Genomic DNA, 5,237 nt, shown 5'->3' with positions numbered 1-5,237 from the left:
AGAGGGAGCTCTTCTTAATATTTTGACACCAAAATCATGTCGATACACCTTACCGACTGCGAGTAAAGCCACCCACGCTTTAACTTGACAGACTGTATTGAGCCCATAAATGTTAAATTTGGTAAAATCATGGTTCAGCTTTATTTTGTTTTTTTAAATTAGATGCAATTGTTGAAAGAATTCTAAAGAAAAAAAGCAAAGAAAGGACTCCCTAGTGGACTTAAAATAAAGATTTTAATTGTAAAATTTTATATTTTCAAATTTGCAGCGTTTCGAATGAAAAAAGGAAGATATACAAACATTCCTAAAAATTAAAATAGTCAAACTAAAATCATAAGAATTTAATAATGTTTATTTGGATTCTTAACAAATGAATGTAAGCTTGAAGCTTTTAAAATTGAATCATTTAAAACATTGAAATCCAGTGGCAACGTTAATCCAACAAAATAGTCATATAAAAACTTCTCATTTTTCTTTTTTTGGTTTCTCATTCATTTTGGTAATAAATTATTGGAACAATATTCTTAATTCGCTAATTACCGAATTTTCAGATAAGGGTGTAACTTTTCCTCGTGAGTCAAGGAATTTTGATTGATTCTCGGGATCTCTTCTTGATTTTTCTCTGTAGTTTCCATTCGATGGAAATTCGTCGCTATTAAACGCATCATTGGCGTATCCACGTTGTTCAAAATCACCCATTGAATAAAAATTTTTTACGCATTAAATAATACTACATTTATTTTGCAGCAAAATCACAGTCAGGTTTTTATTAGAAACTCATTATAATAAATATAACTGTGTAAATGATACTGATCTATTGCACTGGCAAAATGAAAATTCTCACTTGTAAATCAAAATGGTTTAAACCAACAGAAAGGTAAATATTTTTCGAAATATTAATTGATTCGTATAGAAAATATTCTTTTGAAATTCTCTGGTTTCAAATCCTCATCCATTTTTCATATTCGAAGTGTAAACAATTTAGGAAATCATCAATTGATACATTTAAAGCGTAATTAATACAGTATGAGAATTTTTTTATTTTTAGATATATGATTTTTTAGAGCAAAGAAGTACAAGAAGGTATGAGGTGTTCTGTTCACGACTAAATATCAACTGCTCATGTTCGATTATCAATGTTGCTCATTGCACATCAGCATCCTTTGTCGAGAAGAGACTATACTTAAATGCTCACACGCTTATCATATGCGGAAAATTGTGTTTTCAAATACGCTTAGATATAGAGGCTAATCGTAAGTAACTTTGATTCGAATCAAAGAAGAATATAATCATAGGGTGGACAACAAGGTATGATAGTTTACATGCATAAGAATCTAAACAAAACGACATCCGAAAATAATTAAAGATTGTATCAACTTGCTGATTGTCTCAATAATCTTTTTTTCTGCACTTTTTTTAAATCCGGTTAAGGTAACTTTATTATACTATTCTACATATTATAGCTTATGATTTAAGTATCATTTTTTCAAAATTTGATGGTCTTTTTAAGCAAAACTAGTGATTTTTTATTAAAAATTCCGCCATTTTATAGCTGTCAAATTATTTTTTTAAAAACCCGTTGAGAGGAGGAAGAACATGCACTTTAACAAACCTCACTTGCTTTTTGATTTTAGATGATTCTACGATGAGTTGCAAGTTGCACCGCACACTATCTTTTGAAAAAGACGTTTTTGAAAACGCTCTGTCACCGGCTTATTTCCTCATGTTTTGTAATCAAAATTTGAGAAAATAATGTTTAAATCATAAACTATAATATGTAGAATAGTATAATAAAATTAGCTTAACCAGATTTAAAAAAAAAATTAAGAAAAAAATGTTTTTTTTTCACCAAAAAGACCGAAGTCCCCCCTTAAATAATACGAAAAGTAGCGAAAAATTTATTCACAAAAAGTAGGATGACCACTAAAGCTAAAAAAATATATTATGCAAATTAGTGTAAAAGTTATTTCAGACTTAAAAGACCAAAATTCTTTCAAAGCAGGGGAAATAAGGTGATTTTTCAATAAAATAGGGGAAAATAGGAGAATCACTTATTTTACAAAAAATCAATACAGGTAACATATTTCTAAGATTTAAAGTTGAAATATATGGAATTGTCAACAAAATTGTGGAATTTAGAATAAAAAAGATGAATTTTCCACCCAAAAAGACAAATTTTCAACAAAAGAGTTGAGTTTTCTACCTGAAATATAGAATGTTTCAGAAAAAATTTGACTTTTGAATCCGAAAAGATGAATTTTCAACAAAAAAGTTCATTTTCAACCAAAAAAGATCAATTTTCTTACAAAAAGTTGCATTTACAATAAAATAGTTATTCAATTTGCAAGCAAAAAGGCGAATTTTCAACAAAATGTTGAATTTTTAACCAAATGATCGAGTTTTCAAACAAAATAGAATAAACAGCAACCAAAAAGTGTTACCTTTTTAAACAAATAGTTGAATGTTCAAGCCAACAAGACAAATCTTAGAAAACAGTTGAATCTTTAAACGAAAAGATGATTTTTTAACCAAAAGCCATGAATTTGCAATCGAAAATAATATGAAGTTTTTTGACCAGGGAAATTAATTAATAGTTTAAGATGTTAATTTTTTTTGTCTACTTGATCATAATCAATATTATTAAAATATTCATTAATTTTTTAAGATTGCGAAAAAAACGCTCTCTAGCTCCGCTGGGATATGAGCCCATGTCCTTCAACATCAGACCGGCAATCTGAAGGACCTGGGCTCATATCTCAAAATCTCACAAGTATAAGGAATGACGTTGACATTCTGCTTGTAAGGAGATTGTGAAAAAAGTGTTTTCGTCTCTCCGTAGCTCAGTTGGTAGAGTAGAGCATCAGACCGGCAATCTGAAGAACCTGGGCTCATATCCCAGCGGAGCTAGGGAGCGTGTTTTTCAGGTCCGTCCACTCAGCGCCGCCACCAAGGCAAATTCTAAAATGTAGTACGCCATATTTTTTTGCTTTTTTTGCTAATTTTATGCTAAAAAAAGTTTTTTTGCTCTTTAAACTTCGGAGAAAAGGGTGGTGGTGCTAGCAAGACATCCACTCAGCGCCGCCACCTACGTAAACTCACTAAAAATTATTATAATGCGATAAACGATAAGTGGAAATTTTTTTGCTTTTTTTTGCTCTATGATGACATATATTACGTTTCCCAAAAAACTACCCCTAAGTCTTACACAACTAACCCCTGTGATCAAAAACGTTTTCTAAATGGGAAAACTACCTTCAACAATGTAAACATGATTTAGGGCTTCAAATTAATCACATGACACTTGAAAATTTCGCCCTTTTTATAATTTCCCCAAAACTACCCTTCCACGTGAACGTATACAGCGGAAAAAATATATGTATGAAAAAGCATAAAAAATAATACAACTTAGAAAACACTGTTAGTTGATATTTTTTTGCTCTTTTTTTGCTCTCTGGTAATATGTAATACGTTCCCAAAAACTGCCCCTAAGTCATGCATACTCACCCGTCCTAATCAAAAACGTTTTGAATGCTGTAAAACCACCTTGAACAATGTAAAAATGATTTAGAATTCCAAATTAATTACATGCCACTTGAAAATTTCCCTCTCATTATAATATTGCCAAAACTACAATTCCACGTGAACGTATGCAACAGAACATCTTCGCTGCATACGTTTAGTGGAAGGGTAGTTTTTCAGGATAATTATATTGAGAGGGAAATTTGCAAGTTTCATTTTATTAATTTTGAGTCCTAAATCATTTTTATATTGTTCAAGGTGTTTTTTTAACTTTTAAAACGTTTCTGATCACGAGGGGTGAGTATGCATGACTTAGGGGTAGTTTTTGGGGAACGTTTTATATATTATCAGAAAGCAAAAAAAAGCAAAAAATATCAACTAAGAGTGTTTTCTAAGTTGTATTATTCTGTATGCTTTTTTCATACATATATATGTTCCGCTGTATACGCTAACGTGGAAGGGTAGTTTTTCGAGAAAATTATGAAGAGGGGGAAATTTTGAAGAGCCATGTAATCAATTTGGATTTCTAAATCATTTTTGCATTGTTCAAGGTGGTGTTCCAACTTTTAAAAAGTTTTTGATGACGAGGCAAGGGTATGTATGGCAAAAAAAAGAGAAAAAATATATCAACTAATAGTTTCTTCCAAGTTTGATTATTTTAATGCTTTTTTAATACATATAAATGTTTTTCTGCGTACATTCACGTGGAAGGGTAGTTTTGGGGAAATTATAAAGAGGGCGAAATTTTCAAGTGTCATGCGATTAATTTGAAGCCCTAAATCATGTTTACATTGTTGAAGGTAGTTTTGCCATTTTGAAAATGTTTTTGATCACAGGGGGTAGTTGTGTAAGACTTAGGTGTAGTTTTTTGGGAAACTTAACATATGTCATCATAGAGAAAAAAAAAAGCAAAAAAATCTCCACTTATCGTTTATCGCAGTATAATCATTTTAGTGAGTTTTTGTAGGTGGTGGCGCTGAGTGGACGTCCTGCCAGCGCCGTCACCCTTTTCTCCGAAGTTTAAAGAGCAAAAAAAATTTTTGTTTAGCATAAAATTAGCAAAAAAAAGCAAAAAAATATGGCCTATTCCATTTTATAATTTTCCTTGGTGGCGGCGCTCAGTGGACGGACCTTTTTTTTCGCAATCTTAAAAAATTATTCAATATTTTAATAATATCGATTATGACCAAGTAGACAAACAAAATTAACATCTTAGACTATTAAAATAGATTAGACTTTAAACAAAAAGTGTTAATTTTTTAGCAAAATAGCTTAATGAAATAAATGGAAGTTCAACAAAATAATAAAAATTTTAACCAAATAGTAAAATATTTAACCAAAAGATATGAGTTCTGAACCGGAAATATAATAGTAGACTTTTCAAAAAAAAAATTACTTTTTAAGAAAATAATTTAATATTCAACAAAACAATTAAACTTCAAAACAAAAAGTAGAATTTTTAACAAAAAAAGATGAATTTTCAACTAAAAATATAATAGGAAACCTTTAAATACAAAAAATTTAGATTTAACTAAAAATAGTTAAATTAAAATTATTTCTTGAAAAAAAGATCCTACTCCATCTTCACTCCATTGGGAATCGAACCACAAAACTTGTGATTTCCGGTCAGGTGCTTTTCCAATTAAGCTATTAGAGGGATCAGAATAAGAACTCTTAATTCAAGAACATAACGCTAATTTTTAGCTAGGTGTTAATGG

The 5,237-nt window shown here is 30.2% G+C and overlaps 1 pseudogene; it reads right to left on the bottom strand.

Moving 5' to 3' along the window:
• Positions 1–836, bottom strand: part of LOC117171491 — a 10,553-nt pseudogene extending 9,717 nt beyond the window's left edge.
• Positions 837–5,237: the final 4,401 nt, after the last annotated feature.

The sequence above is a fragment of the Belonocnema kinseyi genome, chromosome 4 (assembly GCF_010883055.1).
Source record: "Belonocnema kinseyi isolate 2016_QV_RU_SX_M_011 chromosome 4, B_treatae_v1, whole genome shotgun sequence".
NCBI classification, from domain to species: Eukaryota; Metazoa; Arthropoda; class Insecta; order Hymenoptera; family Cynipidae; genus Belonocnema; species Belonocnema kinseyi.
This window is presented reverse-complemented; position numbering and strand designations above follow the sequence as displayed.